The 18,472-nt window shown below is 39.5% G+C and overlaps 2 long non-coding RNA genes across 3 annotated transcripts in view; both read right to left on the reverse strand.

The window, feature by feature from the left end:
- LOC144981451 (uncharacterized) overlaps positions 1-15,370 on the reverse strand; it is a 37,229-nt gene extending 21,859 nt beyond the window's left edge. The window contains exons 1-4 of the long non-coding RNA XR_013647100.1: positions 15,296-15,370; positions 14,387-14,615; positions 14,041-14,297; positions 7,975-13,425 (exon numbers count right to left, since the gene is read on the reverse strand). This is a non-coding gene — a long non-coding RNA (uncharacterized LOC144981451). The remainder of the gene's footprint in view (positions 1-7,974; positions 13,426-14,040; positions 14,298-14,386; positions 14,616-15,295) is intronic.
- LOC111948414 (uncharacterized) lies at positions 1,656-6,170 on the reverse strand. Of its 2 annotated transcripts, XR_013647098.1 has the most exons (4): positions 5,512-6,170; positions 2,928-3,985; positions 2,526-2,842; positions 1,656-2,138 (listed from the first exon to the last, which is right to left on the reverse strand). It is a non-coding gene; the product is annotated as an uncharacterized LOC111948414 (long non-coding RNA). The 2 variants fall into 2 exon arrangements; XR_013647097.1 differs by having other exon boundaries at positions 2,928-6,169.
- Positions 15,371-18,472: the final 3,102 nt, after the last annotated feature.

An 18,472-nucleotide genomic window follows, 5' to 3' on the forward strand; every position in this document is an offset into this window, starting at 1 on the left:
CTCCTCACATTAAATCTTCAAATGAGCCATACATTTACAGCCGTATAGAAGCAGTAGCATCAGTTACAGACAATACTTTCTAAAGAACAGGTGTAGCATCAGCCTGGAAAAGGCTCTCTGGGTTGAGTAATACTTCTATACTTCTTCTAGATGTGATTTTCAGTTCTCAGGATCCACAGAGAACAAATTCTCCACAAAAAAAAATAATAAAAAGACTTAAATACAGCTGCGAGGTATTTATGTAATATTCCTAAAAGGGAAGAAAGTGACTTAAACAGATACTGGCCTGAGAAAAGGATAATACCAAACCGGCAACAGGGGAAGAGCAACGTCTGAAACCAGTTCAACTCTCTGATCATTAAATGTGACTCGACAAACAATTCATTCATTAATTCTAAAATTGCTTATAAACCCATATTCACTCTATATACAGCCGTCAGGTAAACAAGACAAATAAGCAGACATCAAACTATTTGCATTTAAAGTCAACATGTTGATGGCAAAATTTGATAGAGATACCTGCATGTCCATCATGGAGTCATTTGAAGGACAGAGATCTTTTCTACTGTCTTCCTGTAGTGATAAACTGTGGAATAACGTGTGTCCACCTATGTTTCAAGTTTCTGTTGCTCTGGTGACCAACTACTGTTTAGGCCAGTGCAATGATTTAGAACATTCAGGCCATGAGACCAGATCTTATTTTTTATGTGTCCATCGCTTTTTAATGGACACCCTGCAGCCAATCAGAACCCAGTATACACACAGACCAATGTATATCAAGTGCTATGAAAATTACTGTTTATTTAGAATAGATTGCCTTCAGTTTTTAAAATAATTATTTGATACCATGTAAATGACCCTCATGCTGAAGGCACCCATCCTTTTACTGTCGACAGTCCTCTTCCCCACTTCCACAGATACCCCTGAAATAAAGGTGGAAATTTAAAGTGCCGCTGGTACTCTGACTCCTTAACGAGAACTGCTTCTGCCGCCTCTTCCCCAGACATCTCCATCACCTTCTTTTATTGAAAAAATGATTCATTTCACATTGATTATTTTCTTCTCTCAGAGGAAACAAATGGATATCTCCTCCTTCTTCTTCTAACTGTAAGGTTGCTTGGTTTCATTCCCCCCCCAAAACGTCTCAAAAGATAAACAGAAAGAAAAGAGAATATAGAAGAATAAAAAAACCCTTTCAGGTTCTCAGTTTTTAATGGATGCCACAGTGACCAGGCTGGATCCCATGGAAGAGCAGACCACAGGAGAACAGCTCACCCACTGTAAATGAAGTACCATGGAAATTCAGTTGTTCCACCTTGAGGCATAAGTCATGAGGATGTACCATCAAACCTCAGAGGAGGGGTACAGAAAAGACAGAAGGTCATGAGAAGTGGTGTCACCAAATGCCGTGGATCTATTCAGAATGTGCCGCCAGCATGATTGCTTCAGGACATCTTCAGACCTTGGCAGAGGTGTAAAAAGTACTCAAAAATTTTACTCAAGTGAAAGTACAAGTACTTAGGGAAAATTTTACTCAATTAAAAGTAAAAGTATCTGGCTAGAATCTTACTTGAGTAAAAGTAAAAAAGTACTCCATTAAAATTGTACTTGAGTATTAAGGAAGTAAAAGTAAAAGCAAGAAAGAAAACTAGAGATTCTTGTTTAAGCTTTTAATCTCAAAAAACATTAAATGAAATGCATACAAGGTTTTATCCTGCTTTAGAACTGTTTGTATTTAATTATCAAACTATAAGACAGACAATCTAATGCCAGTACACGCTACTCAAAGTTGTAAAACCTCAGATTTAACTTCAGTAGAAGCTGATTCTCAAAATTGTTAGTGTCAAGCCTAGCTCTTTTGGGGCTGAAAAGCAATCCTGCAGTGCTGAAAAGCCTCTCACAGGCAGCCGATGCGGGAAGAGGTGTATTAGTCTTGATAGAGAGGCTGCAAATAGCAGGAAACGTGAGCAGAGACTCCCTGGTGTCTGAAACACAGGCCAGATATCCATCCAACTCTTTGCTGGCTTCATGTGTTGTCGGTTTCAAAGAAGCGAAAAAATCTTCATCATCAGATGAACTGTTGGCCAATTCCTTCTTGTGGTCCAAAGGCTCCAGATGCACTCTGATGTAGTCCATGCCTACAAGCACAGTGAGCAGACACAAAGAAAAGTTTGGTTGAGGGGCTTCTGACTGGGAACAAATTTTATGGATTTTGTCATTAACTACATTTACGTGCAGTCATCTACATCTAAAATCATGCAAATCCCTTATTTTAGCATAAAATCTAACTGCATTTCCAAACCACATATGATACATATGAGTTTGGTTTCAAGAAACACTGAGGGATAACTACAACCTGCTGCAAGAATACTTTACATCAATATTCATATTGAGATCACAGCCAAAGATGGGATATAACATTCCTAAAAAGTGCAAAAATAAATAAATAAAAGAATAATTTTGGTATGGCTCAAAGGTTGCCCAGATTAGAATTCGTCAAGTGTATGTTGCTTGCATTCATTTACCTCGTTTTATGATGGTTTCATCATTTGTCCAAGAGGTCCGAAATTTAGGGAGAAGGATGGCAGCTGCTATGATCTCAGGATCTTCAAACATATGCTTGAATCGTGTTTGGATTCCTTGTTGTAGGGCATCCACAAGTGGGTCACAGTACCTGAGAGAATGGTGGAGTCGCTGAAGTTTCAAGCTTAACTGATGGACACTAGGCAGCAGCCACCCCAGCTGTGTATTCGTTTCCGCTTGCAAGATGTCGAGTACTTTTGCAACTGGACGCATTGTGTTGGCCCACTCTGTCAAGAACAGCATTTCTGCTGGATTAAACCTACAGGAGAAATCAGCATAATCAAAGAGTATTAAACAAAAACAACCCACATTTGTTTACATCGATAGAGGGGAAAAACACTTACATTGGAACCTCAAGAGAGGTGCATATATTCCGAAGTGCGCCTTCTCCTGCTTCTTTGCAAATTTGAAGAATTCTGTCAACAGCCATAAAAGTTGAATTCCACCGCGTTTGGTTTGGCCTTAAAAGCTGAAGCCGGCTTTCTGATTCAACAGCTTCAGCTGCTAGAGCCGATCGGCTGCTTTTATTCCATAAAGCTTGGCATTTGCCAAAGACAGATCTGTAGAGTTTCTTGTAGTGTTCATTTGAGAGAGCTTTTTGGGCATCAACGCTTGAGACTAGGTTAAGTAAGTGACAGGCACACTTTTGATGTTTTGGTAGCTGGAATTCGAAGCCATCGTCTTGGTCCAGGACTCGTGAGGCATCTTGGAATTCCACACCATCACTTCCCTCACCACAGCCTTCAGAATCAGTGTCATCACTTTCACACCTTCTTGCCTCAGTCTCGATATCATTGTTTTCCACACCAAAAACTCTGAAAGCCTTCATAAAGTTGGAACCACTGTCTGTGGTTGTGCAAACAACCTTGTCACGTATTTCATACTCTGAGTGGATATCATTCATGGCACTGGCCAGTACCTCAAAAGTATGAGAGCCCATTAATCTTTTGCAGGCAAGTGCAGCGGAATGTCTTTCAAGACTTCCAGGGTTGATCCAGTGAGCAGTTACACCAATGAATGACTTTCTACGTGCAGTCCAACAATCCGTTGTGGTTGCAATCCATTCAACTTCACTCATGGCAGCAGTCACTTTCTGTTTCATGATCAGAGCAGCTTCAGCTATCTTGGAGCGTAAAGTAGGCCTTGTAATGACAGAAATGCCAGGCTGCAGTGTACTAATCAGCTCTTTAAATGATGGCAGATCAACAGTGCTGAAAGGATGAAGTCCTTGAATGATGTACCTTAATATAGCTTTGTTCACAGTGACTGGAGACACATGTTTGACTGGGAAAACTGAGTCAACTTTCAGTTGCTTACTGCTGGAAGCATGGGTGGAGGTCCCGATCTTTCTCTTCTGTGCTGTCAATTTAGAGTAGTTTTTGAGGTAATTTGGGTGCATTCTCTGTAAAAACAACAAATAAATATTTATATTGTATGCAATAAATGTAACAATTACACATACACTCTCTGATTACAGCATTAAAGGGTTAGTTCACCCAAAAATGAAAAGATGTCATTAATGACTCACCCTCATGTCGTTCCAAGCCCGTAACACCTCCGTTCATCTTCGGAACACAGTTTAAGATATTTTAGATTTAGTCCGAGAGCTTTCTGTCCCTCCACTGAAAATGTATGTACGGTATACTGTCCATGTCCAGAAAGGTAATAAAAACATCAAAGTAGTCCATGTGACATCAGTGGGTTAGGTAGAATTATTTGAAGCATCGAAAATACATTTTGGTCCAAAAATAACAAAACCTACGACTTTATTCAGCATTGTAGCGTCACTGCGAAGTCGTGAACGCGGATTGACAACAGACCCGGAAGAGAATACAATGCCGAATAAAGTCGTAGGTTTTGTTATTTTTGGACCAAAATGTATTCGATGCTTCAAAAAATTCTAACTAACCCACTGATGTCACATGGACTACTTTGATGTGTTTATTACCTTTCTGGACATGGACAGTATACCGTACATACATTCTCAATGGAGGCACAGAAAGCTCTCGGACTAAATCTAAAATATCTTAAACTGTGTTCTGAAGATGAACGGAGGTCTTACGGGCTTGGAACGACATGAGGGCGAGTCATTAATGACATTATTTTCATTTTTGGGTGAACTAACCCTTTAATAAAACTGACATTTGCAGCCAATTGCACACTTTATAATGTTAAATACTTGTTGATTTTAGAAATACAGTAGCATTTAGTGACAATCAAACATTAATTTTATTTCTGATTATATTGACAAAAACACAGGACTGTAAGGCTGACATGACAGGGTGAATTGATTTCATTACATTAGTTTTGATGGTAACACTTTTACAATAAGGTTCGTTAGTTAACTACATTAGTTAACATGAACTAATAATGAACTGCACGTATACATGTTAATTTCAACATTTACTAATACTTTATATCTTGTTAACATTAGTTAATGCACTGTGAACTAACATGAACAAACAATGAACATCTGTATTTCTATTAACTAACGTTAACAAAGATTAACAGATACAGTAACAAATGTATTGCTCATGGTTATTTAATGTTAGTTAATACATGAACTAATCAACCTCATTGTAAAGTGTTACCGTTTTGACAATACAACATGTTTGGAAAAAAATTTCTCGCTTGGTTTTCTTGTGTTTTGCATGAATTCAAACACAATGAGAGCACGGAATGATAATGATTATTCAAAGCTGCAATAGGCGCCAAATTTCCCGTGGACCTAACGTTACCAATTACAAATGCATTTTAGCATTTTATTACGTGAGCCTTATATTGTCAATCGCATGCATTAGTGAAAATAGGCCTACTACACATATAAAAGGCGCGCCATCAACGTCAAAACATGCACACCCAAAAAAAAAAAAAAAAAAAAAAAAAAAAAAAAAACTATCAGTAAAACAAAATACTTAATGTACTTACCTCAATATGCTTCCTTAGGTTTGATGGCGAACTTTTGAAGGCCGATATTTCTTTATTAAGCGGGAGACAGAGGACACATTTCATCTTGAATGAATCTTTATTTACACCACTTAAAGAAAAGAATTCGCGAAGATACGGCCACGGGTGCTCTTGATCCTGTGGCTGATTTTGGACTGTGCTGCTCGCAGCTGCTGATGAATCACATACTTCCTCCATTTTCTTCCACTGATTGACTGTTATAATTTCCCTAATTTCCAGGTCAAGGTGCTGTGCATTGTGGTAATAGATGTGACATGACGTCACTTCCAAAGGACCAATGAACATGTCTGACCAATTTCATATAATGTGAAAACGATTTTCATAGGCAGAATAAATAACATTTAAATTAAACTGGGCATCAGCGCAATTCAATTGGTTTGGTAATAGCAAGGGAAAATAGAATGAAGTGATCTCCAAAAAATAAGTACTTTTTGACTGTAAATAAAATTGTAAGGAGTAAAAAGTACTTTTTTTTCTAAAAAAATGTAATTAAGTAAAAGTAAAAGTATTGATTTTTAATTGTACTCAAGTAAAGTAAAAATCCCCAAAAATAATACTTAAGTACAGTAATCAAGTAAAATTACTCAAGTACTTTACACCTCTGGACCTTGGAAGGGAAAAGAAAAGTGAGCCTGACATTCAGGCACTCCGGGAGAGGTAAGAAGTTCACAGGGCTTTCTGAAGACCCGGCTGCCTGTTGTGTGATGAATCACGGAGCCGCAGACGGTCCATCACCCAGCGGGAGAGCATGGGAACCCAATTTCCCTGAAGGAGGGGAATCATCCCGCTGAGAGACCACATGAACTTCTAGGGGTTAGGCAGCTTCTGCTGTTTGAAAGCTGCTCCTGAAAAATGACGTGCTGATGCCTCTGATGGCTCTGCTCACAGCAACGCGCCACTTATTGATTTAAAGAACATCTGAAATAAGATAGAACTAGAAAAGGTTTTCCTGGAGATGCTAAGAAAAGACTTTACGAGAAATAGAATCCACAACAAACGGATCATCCTTCAGGTGCTTGAATGTTTCTGTGTGGTCATGTGACATCTCTGGGATGTTAAATTACAACCACAACTACAGACTGAATAACCATCTGTTCATTTTAACAAATTAACTGGACTATGCAATACTAACATTTAATGTTAGCACACATTTTAAACAGCAATTTTGCTTTGAATTCAAAGTTTCAAGTGTCCTATGATGTAATTGATTGATACTAATTGCTCAAATTATTACTACACTGTAAAAAATGTAAAAAAAACAAAATGTCAGATGTGTGCCTAATCAATATCTTATTACACATAATATATTACAAAACTAACTTATTAGTACATTTTCAGTTTTATGAAATTTCCTTTTTTAAGACAATAAATCTTGAAAATGTTGAGTCATTTGATCTTGCAAACATCTTATTCTAAGCAAAATCTCAACAAAACAAGTTTGCTTTCACTCAGAGTTTACATATAATTTAGAGAACTCAATCTTGAATTGTGTAAGTCTAGTCTTATTTCAATTGGTAGAAATAAACAAAAAGTACCAATAATTAATGTCTTGCATTGGTTATGTATGTGTGTGTGCAAAAGCTGACACGAAAAGCCGTTTCTCTCCACGTCAGAATCGGCCGATCCAAGTTGATCACGTAAAGGATCAAAGAGTTATGGTATGTCAAGAGCGTGTGGTATTTATGGTTGGCAACATCTCTGATGTTAAAGGGTTAAGATGTGGGTAAAAACCGACCCATTAATGAAAGGCATTGCTACAGAAAGCAACACAGGAGGAATTTTAAACAGATCCATTGAGAATAAGAATGCAATATGTTTTAAAGATTTCTTTTGTGAGAGTACAAACTGCTCTGCAAGAACAGGCCCTCTAGAAATAAGTCGAAAATTCTTAAGAAGTGAAAACTTTTCTTGAAATAAGCAAAATTATGTATGTTCACTCTGGGTTTTTTCATATCTTAAGTCGCTGTCATCTCTGAGAGCATCAGCCCTCAGTCAGCAGGCTGCTGATCGTGAAGCAGGTCCGCTAAAATCCGACAAAACCCAACAAAGCAGTTATAATGCAGGTCCTTTTGCAGCAGCTCACAGAAAAAAAAAAAACTGATGTGATTAATAATATTCAGAAACAATCACCCGCCTGGGAACAATTCCTCAGCCAGGAGTTCATCTGGGATTCCTGCTGGATTCCGACCACGTGTCTGCGTGCAGCAGTGCTCCTCTGCACATGCAGACACAAATTCAAACAGACCCCAAACACAATGCTGAGCGAGCAGCAGCAGTTTCTCCAGCTGGTCGGAGACTGTGATCATGCAGATTCATGCCAGGACACAAGACACTATTGAAACTGAAGGAACCACATGCAGAAGCAGGATAAACCATCCCTTAATGACAATCACAGACAAAAGACGGGGTCTGACCGTGACTGACCTGGACAGCTCCAGAAAAGCCGCTCTGCTTCTCCTTTTGGTGCTGAAATTGTTTCCATCTCGCGTTGACAGCCTTTCGAAGGTGCTTCACTGTTCTGTCGGAGGTAAAAGGCATGGATGGAGGAGGGTGTGAAGGAGTCCTCCTGCCTTTCCTTTACTGTCTTCTTCTCTCTTCTACCTTTTCTTTTTAAACTGAAGAGGATCCTGCCTATTTCCTTTTTTCCGTGACAGGAAACCGTTGCGCTCCATCGTGAGTAAAGGCAGGATGAGCAGCAGTTAAAAACGGGTGACCTCTTCTCAATTCTAGTCAAATTTAGAGGCTAAGGGAAAGCTCTCCTGGACATGCCCACCATTGAAAGGCCCGCTCTGAAATGCACACTCACTTCCTCTCTTGTCCATGCCTTCCCCTCCTCCCTCGCTGGTCTCCCCACCTCCTTTCTCCCAGACCCTGAAACCAGGAGCTGAATCAAAGCCTGTCAACTTCAGGAGCAAAAAGAACTGTCCTTTAGGAGCAACTGAGGTAAAGTCAATACTGTTGTCTTCCAGCAGCACACTGTTGTTCTCCTTTTCTCCAGCTGATCCACAGTCTCCCTGGTAAAATATCAGGACACTGTCTGTCAGAAGTGGGCGGCAGAATGAAGGAGTCGAAGACGAGACCGTCAGAGAGACACCAGAGGACGCAAAACAAAAAGAGCGGAGCTCCTCAGAACGATGCTCTGTTGGTACAGAGAGTAATCCATCTCAAACATGTGAAGGGTGGAGATAAGAGCCAGGTGGAGGAGGTCCAGACGGCTGACCTCGTGAGGTCAGGGATCATGGGAAACAGCAGGTCAGTTTGAAGAGGAGTGGCCTGCCCCACAGCTGCAGTAGCTGGAGCAGCTTGTGGCGAACTGGTGGCAGTTGATGGCGGGACGGGCCATGGGGGCAAATGAGTAACAAGATCAGAATTAAAAAGCTTCACACAAAAGACAAACAAAGGGGGGGTCAGCCCAGTCTGAAGAAGGGGAGCATCCAAAGTAATGCTGCGGCGGATTTAGCTCAAACCCAAATATCATTTACATCTAAACAAACAGAAAAATACACCACTAGCTCAAAGAGAAAACCATTAAAATCCCTGTTATGAACAGCAAACTACTATTAGTATTACTATTATTACCATTGTTATCAGAGACTGCAATGGTTTCTAGTTATGATCGACATGAAATGTCTTTAACTGAAGACACTCGTCATGCTTTTTATTTATTTGCAATTCATAGTGAGGTCAGAAGCGTCTCACTAAAGCATTGTATGACTGAAATTAAGATTAACGCTGAATCCTACACCTGCTTTGGACCAAGACTTTTATTTGAGATCAATTTCTCAAAGATGTTAAGGCAAAAGAAAATGTTTGACAAGAACGCAAAGATAAACATTAAAAAAGAAAAAGTTGAAAGGCTTTTAAAAGGAATATTTTTATCACCACGAAAGCACAGCATCAATAAAAGCACAGAAACATTCAAAAGGACTGATCATCTTGATTCTGTGTCATCAGATTTCTCCTATACTAAGTATCGTCATACCAATACTGAAAAGGCATCTTCGGATCTAAACAACAGTTCATCCTGAAGAAAACTGCTCATGAGATAAAGTAAGGAGTTTATAATGACATAATACAGCATGTAAAATTAAATTTTAAAGTCTTTCAGTTTAAAACAGATATATACATACAAAAGAGATTAAAGTAAAATAAAGAAACTGAAGAGGGCTGTGATTTTTTTGGGTTGTTTACTGCATTTCTTGCTGTTGGATAAAAAAACGTTTTTAGTCTGTTCGTCATGATCTGATTAGTTTGTATTGTCATCCTGACTGTTAAAAAAGAATGTGTCTTAGTGTGACGTGTATTATCTGATGATAATAAAAAAATAAACATTTAGTAAGCTTAAAGTCCCGCTCCGATCATCGGTTGATCTATTGTCAAAGCGTTCCCGGTGGTCTTTTAATTATGATTATGCTGTTTTAGAAAAAAGGGGAAAACCTGTGTCGTTTTCTGGGACACAGTTTCTGCAAAGCGATAGTTGTTCATTAGAAACTTCTCTCTGAGTGTGAGTGGGACATTTGGCATGGAGTTCCCCAACTCCCTTCCCTTCCCCGTTGCTGAAAGCTCTCCGTTTACACACTCTCCCACTAGCTTAGAGCCCCTTACACTCCCAACCTAGTGGTGCATCAAAAATGGCGAGCAACATCAGAGCTATCCAGCTTCGCAGTTTTGGGCCAGATGTCAGCTCAGATGAGGAAAACAAAGACATAAATGGATCTGTCTAAAAGTAGATGTATCCGAATTGTACTTTCTCCATCACAAATAAAAAAATTTGATTAGTTTTGATCTGATTCATAATGATTTGAACACAGAAATACTCAGAAATGCAATTTTCACCTTAACTGTCTTTTTATGTCCTTCATCATCAGAAAAATTCCATAAGAACACTAACAACACCATTTTCATCAGAGTGGGGCTTTAAGGAAACTCTGAACTAAAAATTATTTGTGTTGGACGTCCAGAGGAAACGTCTCAGTCTGTGATGAAATTCTACTTGAATAAAGCCTTCTTTTAAAAATAAATACAATAAAATAAAAAATCAATTAGCCTTGGCCGTGCCACTGCAGACCCCATCACCACTCTGGTCTAAGACCAGCACTGACACATTAGACTGGCTGTGACCCTGGGTGTCTGAGGACCTCTGACCCTGACCATAGTCTGTGGTCAACCCAACAATGAACAAAGCCTGGTCATTAACTACAACTTGGCTGTTGTGCAAAACATTCAACCCCACAGCTTGTCTGTTTAAAACAGAGGCTGACAGAGCTTTTAGACGTCGACTCCTCTGACGGCTGCTCTTTGACTGGAGAAGCTGGTCGCAAACCAATGTATTTGCAGTGCTTTGATTAAAAAGCCCACTGCTTTTTACAAGAAGTTCAAAGCAGAATAAGTGACATAGCAGTTGATCCACAAGAATAAACCAGTTAAAGGAGCAAAAGGTCCTGTTGAAACGGAGCTCAGGGGTTTGGTGTTTGCTGTGTCTTCCTGGTAACATCAGTACCAGGAGAAACAGTCGTGAAATAAAAAGCCTGGAGCAAGATTTTTGAGATTTGCACCTCTTTGACGTTTCGCACCAAGCCTCTTCCGACTGTAGGTGGCAGATATGCGTTAGTAAACATTAACAAAAGAAAAAGAAGAAGTCCCTCATTCCTTGTCCAGTGTGAACACCATGGGCTAAAAGTCCATTCAAGAATGTATGTTTAGCTCATTTTTTAACACGCGTCAAATGCCCTGAGTGTACATAGCTTAAGAACTGGCTGCAGTAAGCGTTTAGGCGCTCATTCAGAAACAAACATACAAACATGCATGCAGGTAGACACATGTTTCAGTGTTTTCAGTTTTTTTAATGTATTTAGGCATTTTAGAGGTAGTAGGCAGGTAGGGATAATGTGTCAGGAACCAGAGGTATGCAGAAGACCAGGCTTTGTTGCAAAAGTGTTTACATTTAATAAATAAACTTAAACATGACTTATACCATGGTCCGGGTGAATACTCGATTCTGATTGGCTGCTGGGTGTACATTAAAAAGTGATAAACCACAGTGATAACCGCACGGTGAAAAAAGAAGTCGCCTAGCTTAAATGTTTCATATTACTGCGACGGCTACTTTAAAATAACCTTTAGCTTCATCATTTGGACAAAAACAAGCGGTAAGAGGTGAACTTTCTCTCTGAACTGATGCTTTATTCAACCCATCAGAAAGATCAGCATATATATATCGCTGAATCTTAACTGCAGCGGTGGTGCGGCGCGACGACGTAACAAATAGTCCGCTTTTTGTGAGAAAAACGATCCAAATCGGAAAAAAAAACAAGAATTAAGGACTAAAAACCGGTTCATATGTATTGCTTTTGTAAGTAACCATGGTATAAGCGGGTTAATGGGCTTCAAAGTGTGAGTTATTACTTTTTAACGCACTTCGGACGGTTCAGGTTTCCACGGCGTGCGTTAAAAAGTAATAATGCAAACTTCGTCGTTCATTAACCCTTACATAAATTAGGGAGCAACACAAAGGTGACAAAGCAGATGACCTGATGATGAAGAACAGAAAACTAGACATTTAAATACACTGAGGATCAATACCACAAAACAAAACAGCTGTGGATGATAAACAACCCTATGCCTGGTGTGGCTGACAGGGAAAACTTGGAAACAGAACATGACAAGAACTTCGAAAATGTCAGTAAAAATCCAAACGAGAGTGCAAAATCCTCACAGAATGTGTCTAATAAGGAAACAAACGTATTAAAGTCTGCTGAGCCCACTTTCTCTGCAGCTGCAGAAGACTGTGGGTGGACCTTTATGGAGAATTTGCCCGGACAGCAGAACCAAACAAGGTGTTTTCTCCAGACAGCATACCCCAGACCCAATAACCCAGAACAATGCAAGAAACTCATGCATGGCGCTCTGGCGCCTCACTTTGGATCTTTGTGATAGTGTAGTCCAGACTGTTAATCTGATACCTTGATAGCAGACAAATGGAGTAATCTAAGTTTTTCTTTCTGCTTATTGTTTTAGATCATAAAGTTTTGTGAAAGAAAAGTAAATATAATTTCATGGGAGAACATTTTTTTGGAACATTTGCTGTTGTCCTGTGAGCTGTTCTTGGTGGATAAGCCAACATGACAAATAGGAACAGCTGAGCTTACTTAAAAAAGACAAGACAGCATTTTTTTGGTGCTGAAAAACCCCATTACTTTAAAATTTTGTGTGGAAAAAAAGTCAGTGACTATTTTTTGTAGTAGGAAAAACTGGAGCAAAAGCTTAGTTTTTTAGACTAAAATTAGTCCAAATCCTTTAGTTTTAATTAACAAGCGTGTAGACACATGCTAGCCATTAGTATACTTGATCCAAAAGTGAGTTAGTCGTGGGATATTTCTTTGCGAATTTTTTTGTGAAGTAATATTCTTTAGAACTAATTTGTTTGCAAAATGATGTGTTTCTGGGTGTTATAAGGGCTCTCTGCATTTATTTTGGTTTTATTGCAATAACATAAATAAAATAAAAAAACTCACGAAGAAACCAATATTCTAAATTAAGCTGTTTCTAATTTTCTGTAGCAGCTTCCTGAGGTGAAGTGAATGATAGTCCATCAGCATCACTAAAGCAGCTTTGATGTTCAGCATGGTTGGTGTGTGGGACACATTTAAACAGGACTCAGAGTAGCGATACCATCAACTGATGTCAGTCACAGCAGCCCCACTGGTTCCTGTCTGCAGAACTACTTTCATGGTTTGAATTCTGGACGTTCTAATGTGCCGTTGAGCAGAATACTGAACCTCCTCACTGTTTAGAATTCTTCATTTGCTCCTGATGTACGACATTGTAGAAAACAACCCAATATGGATGAGATAGTGCTGGAAATAAATGAGGCGTCTGTCAAAAACAAACAGAATATAACAGGCATTAATCAAGAGAAAGTCTTGAGTTTGAATCATATAACCCTAAGTGGCATCCTTAAGTCTGATGCCACTTGAGTCAGAGTTAAAACATTTAATTGAAAGAAGAATTTAAGTCCAGATGCCATGAATCAACTTCAAGACAAAAACCAACATCATCAGAAGCAAGAGCAAAGAAAACTGTATGAGTGCTATAAATATTTCCACTTCTGAAAGCCCAGTAAATGCACCAGAACGCTCAATTTCAGAGGGATCGTCTTTGTTTACACATAACCTGTCAAAACCAGCTACTATAGATCTACTTTAACAAGAATCAGTCATCAAAAACACCGAAAGGAACTTTCCGCTAAAAATGTCAAACAAAGCGTATAACTCCTCAAATACAGAGGTTTACCTTATGTGGGATATGTGTTGTTAGCTTATCAATTACTAGTCATAGTTTTTCCATTTTTCTAATAATCTTTTTGACTCTATTCTGATTATCATAGGCAGCTACTTTGTCTTCATCAGTTGGCTTTAAATGGCTCATTTTTTTTATCCTCAAATGACTCTTTATAAACCTCAGAATATGAATGAAAATACCAGGTTTTACCTGCATTTGTTCCAGCATGAGCTCCTGGGGTTTTCTTGGCTCTGGGCTGCTTCACCACACTGGCTCCTCCTTTATAGTGCAGATCTTGCAGCAGAGTGCAAGTTTGAGGATGGATATCCAAGATAAAACCTGTGCTTCAATTGATCCGCCCTTCGAAGAAATAGGCACGCTGTCACCAATGATGCTCCTTTGTTAATGCTTCTGTTAGCAGGCTGGTAAAGGGACTCGCATCCAAACCGCCAGCATCAATCACTGAGCTATGAGGAGATCAGGAGACGAGGAGATTTTCAATGCCACACGCTTATTAGATTTTGTTGATTTGAAATGTATGATCCACTTTACCCACTTCTAATCTTTAAGGACATTTTCCTGCATCCAAGCTTTGTGCTGCTGAGGGAAAAAGGTGCAATGATTTTTCAGCATCCAGGAGGCCATTGAGCTCTGAGGACCTGCAGCTGTAAAGTTTTAGTTGCTTTCAAGTTGTGATAAAGGCAAAGGGGGGTGGGAGGTAGGTTGGCTGTCTCTGGAGATCTCCTCACCGATAATTAGCAATCAATCTTGAATTAGTTTAAAAGCTGAAAAGAAACATAGAGAGCACTATTAGACTGCAAAGATTCACTGCTCCACCAATAATTGCTTTGGATTTTTTTCAGTAAGCTCAGCTGTTCCTATTTGTCATGTTGGTTTATCCACCAAGAACAGCTCACAGGACAACAGCAAGCTCCACCAGTGGAGATCAATACGCATCAATAAATCCAAATCCATTAGAATTCAATACAACAACACTGAAAAACCAAAACAATTTTGACAAAAATGCTTCACAGTCCAGAATAACTGTAAGAATGAAGAAAATCAGCAACAACAAAATAAGAGTTTAACATAATGCTGATAAAATAGAAAAAGCTAAATTAAGTAAATATTACTTTTCACCGATCTGTTTTTGTCGAGTGCCACCTTACTTTTGGTCTCCCCCAGCTCCTGTCTGACTCGATAGATCATGTTTTCCAAAGGACATGGAATCAACTCAATCACACATCTACTTTGATTTGCCTTTGTATTTATTTTTGGCTGGTAGCTCTCTGATATTAGATGAACATGACAGGTTGAAAACCTTAAAAGACATAAATCAGAATTTCAATTTAACATTTCAAACCTTAACATGTAAAAACACATCAAAATGCTCATGAAATTCAAATTATAACCAATAACCAGCATTCAACATAAAACAGATTCTTAATTCAATATCAGTCCATACCAGTTGTGTCTTTGATTTGGTTTCTGGAGCTGGAGTGGAATCAGACCAAACAAAGATGCAGGTGTAAGTTTTTTCAGTGATGAATGAGTTGAGTTAGGTGTCTGTTTGATGTTGACATGGGCATATATGGCCCGGGTGGAGACTGTAGGTTTGGCCCGGGTGGAGACATTCCCAACAGCTAAGATGTTGAAAATGACAGTGTTAAATATACATTTTCAGTCAAATAAACACGTTCCCCACAGTTTCTGAGGTTAAAATCGCCGAAGTTGAGTATTGCGCGATCACAGATGGAGCGGAAACTCCTGGTGAGGCTCTGAAGTGCTGTGCCTCCTTTCTGACGGTAGGGCTCAATGTTAACAGAAACGTGCACTCAAAATGCTGCTGTAGACCCGCAGAAAAGGCTTCAGGTAAGGCAGGGGTCGGCAAGCTTTTTTACTCAAAGAGCCATTTGGCCCCTAATGAAAATAAAGCACCCGCAGCCACAACCCGTTTTGACATCATTTTATATATTATGCATGTTTATATTATATCAAAGGTGCTCATTACGTCGATCGCGATCGACTGGTTGATCTTCAAGGACATGAGTGTAGATCGCGGTCCAGAAAAGATTTTTTAAAAAAAGTACTTCTTTCTTTCCATTGTCATGTTTATTAGTTACATGTTTATTTGAACATTATTGTTTCTGTACTGATGATTAAAAACTACACAGTGAGTTTACACAAAGATACTTTTGTATTAACAGATGAAGCGTTTTATTACAAAGACAGAAAGCAGCAACCATCGTATTTCATGCTCTGCTGTAAACCGTGCAATGCGGGGAGCGTGGCATATTATGAGGCATTTGGCGCTGCTGGCTCCGTACGAAGCGCGTGCCTCGCAGCCTCCTTGATGAGCTCGTATTTATCGGCCGAGAACTGCAGAGCTGATAGCAGGAGGAGACACGCGGGGCGGCTTCAATAAACATTCCGGTTGTTGGTCTTCTACCGGGGATATGATACGCCGCGGGGCAGAAAAAGACTTTGTGATGACAGATTTTGCGCTTAGTGAATTTAAACACGCGTCTGCAGTGACGTATGTGTCAGAGGATGTCCGATTGGCCGTTCTGCATGTCAATCAAGGATTTTGATTGGCTGGTGGATTTTTGAGAAGTTTTTTTTTTTTTAATCTTCTCTGTCCCGTGATCTACCCTCATGTCCGTGAAGATCGAACGTCGATCGCGATCGACGTAATGAGCACCCCTGCTCTGAAACATACATCAATGCACATGCATGTTTAAAAACACTGAGCGCAAGCTCTCTGTCATCAGAGAGTTGCTCTTTGCCCCGCGGCACGTCAAGTTCCCCGCAGAAAACCACTCCGGACCCGGAGTGTTTATTGAAGTCGCCCTGCGTGTCTCCTCCTGCTATCAGCTCTGCGGTTCTCGCCCGATAAATACGAGCTCATTCATTAAGGAAGCTGTTTTTTACGTCGCACGCGCTTCGTATGGAGCCAGCAGCGCCTTTGAAATGCCATGAAAAATGAACAAACTAAAATAAAATTGAATTTTTATAAAATACTCATTATTTTCCAAAGTCACAGGGAGCCACAACAGAAGGATCAAAGAGCCACATGTGGCTCCGGAGCCATGGGTTGCCGACCCCTGAGGTAAGGCATGCCTCACCAGCAGGGGGCAGACGTGAGCTGATAGCTGCTTTGTAGCTACACTGCTGCCGTAGAAACATACTAAGGATGTCTTTCTCCATCGAGAGGGAGAAACTCATATAAACTAAAGGAAAATAAGGAAGAGTTTTCCAACAGATCATAGAGCTTTTTGTGGAAAAAGATTGACACTTGGACTTAAAAAATAAGGCCAAACATGTTTTTCAATGTTTGTTTTTTAAAAATAACTTGGGAGTAAGTAGAAAAAATGTAAGTAAAATCATTTATTTTATGATCATTTTCACAGAAAATATTTGATAACTGATAAAGCACCAGAATTTGAAGATGGAAAATTACCAGAAATAATTACTGAGGATCAAATGTGTGCTGAACACATCTGTATGATGTTTCATTTGTTTACAGTATATATGAATAATTTATCAAGAAGAGTGTTCCATCTATGTCTATAAAATAAATATTTTCTGTAGGACAAATATTTTCTTGTGTGTATTTTATAAGCTGTTAGCTGTTGTTAGATGAAAGGTGACATATTGAGTTCTTTCATTGTAAATCTGAATCCAGAGGATTCAGTGCCTCACCAGCCATACACCTCACCGCACGTCACTGGTTTTCCACCACTTCTGGGTCTGTAACTATCTGCTGGTGCATTGTTTTCTCAGCTGCTGTCGCCTAGCACTGACAACATGCGGGCTGAGATCACTGTATTACAGTCTGTTTTATTGCATTTTCAACATAGTTATGGTAACAATATAATTTATCCGTTATGGGATCAATAACATTCTAAAAAGTCCTATTTTATTTTAGTTTAACAAATGAACCTCAGTGTGCACGCGCAATTTGAACAATCTATGTTTCGGGACTCTGGGTCATAAGGAAGCCATTGCAGATGCATAGCTGGAAAGAAAACGCCGCCATTTCCAGTGTTCCAAAGTGTGGAAGACAGCGAAAAACTAGGGATGGGTACCTCAATTACAAGTCAGGAGGCAACCATTTCCTTTGGAAGTGCTTTCTCTTTACCGCAAGACACTAGACCTATATAATTTACTTTTCTACACCAAAGTGCACTTTTAAGGAAAGACAAGATCAATATACCTGATTACCTTGTATTAAGAACATAAAAATTCTGGCATGAAAACTATTTCATTTGGTAATCAAATCAGTAATTGGTAATAACAGCAGTCAGTCTGGCCCACGACACAGGCAAAATTTCTAATGACATTCTGCAGCCCTGCAGAAACTATGTTCTACAGAGTGACACAGGTTTTTCTTTATTTTGGCTAAAACAGCATAGTGTTACGGGGGGAATGGAAAGTACCCAGGCGCAGAGAAGGAGAGGAGGCAGGAGGTTGCAGGGGAACGGGGTTTAATAACAAAACTAAAGACAAACCAAAAACCACTGCAGAGCAGGCTAGAAACACTCAAACTCGAAACTCGAAATACACAGGAACGGGGAAACATTAACCTATGGAGCAGCACAGGAGGAAGGAAAAGACAGGACTTAAATACAGACAAGGCAAC

This window comes from Oryzias latipes, chromosome 13 (assembly GCF_053564925.1).
Source record: "Oryzias latipes strain Hd-rR chromosome 13, Olatipes_Hd-rR_3.1".
Taxonomy (NCBI): domain Eukaryota; kingdom Metazoa; phylum Chordata; class Actinopteri; order Beloniformes; family Adrianichthyidae; genus Oryzias; species Oryzias latipes.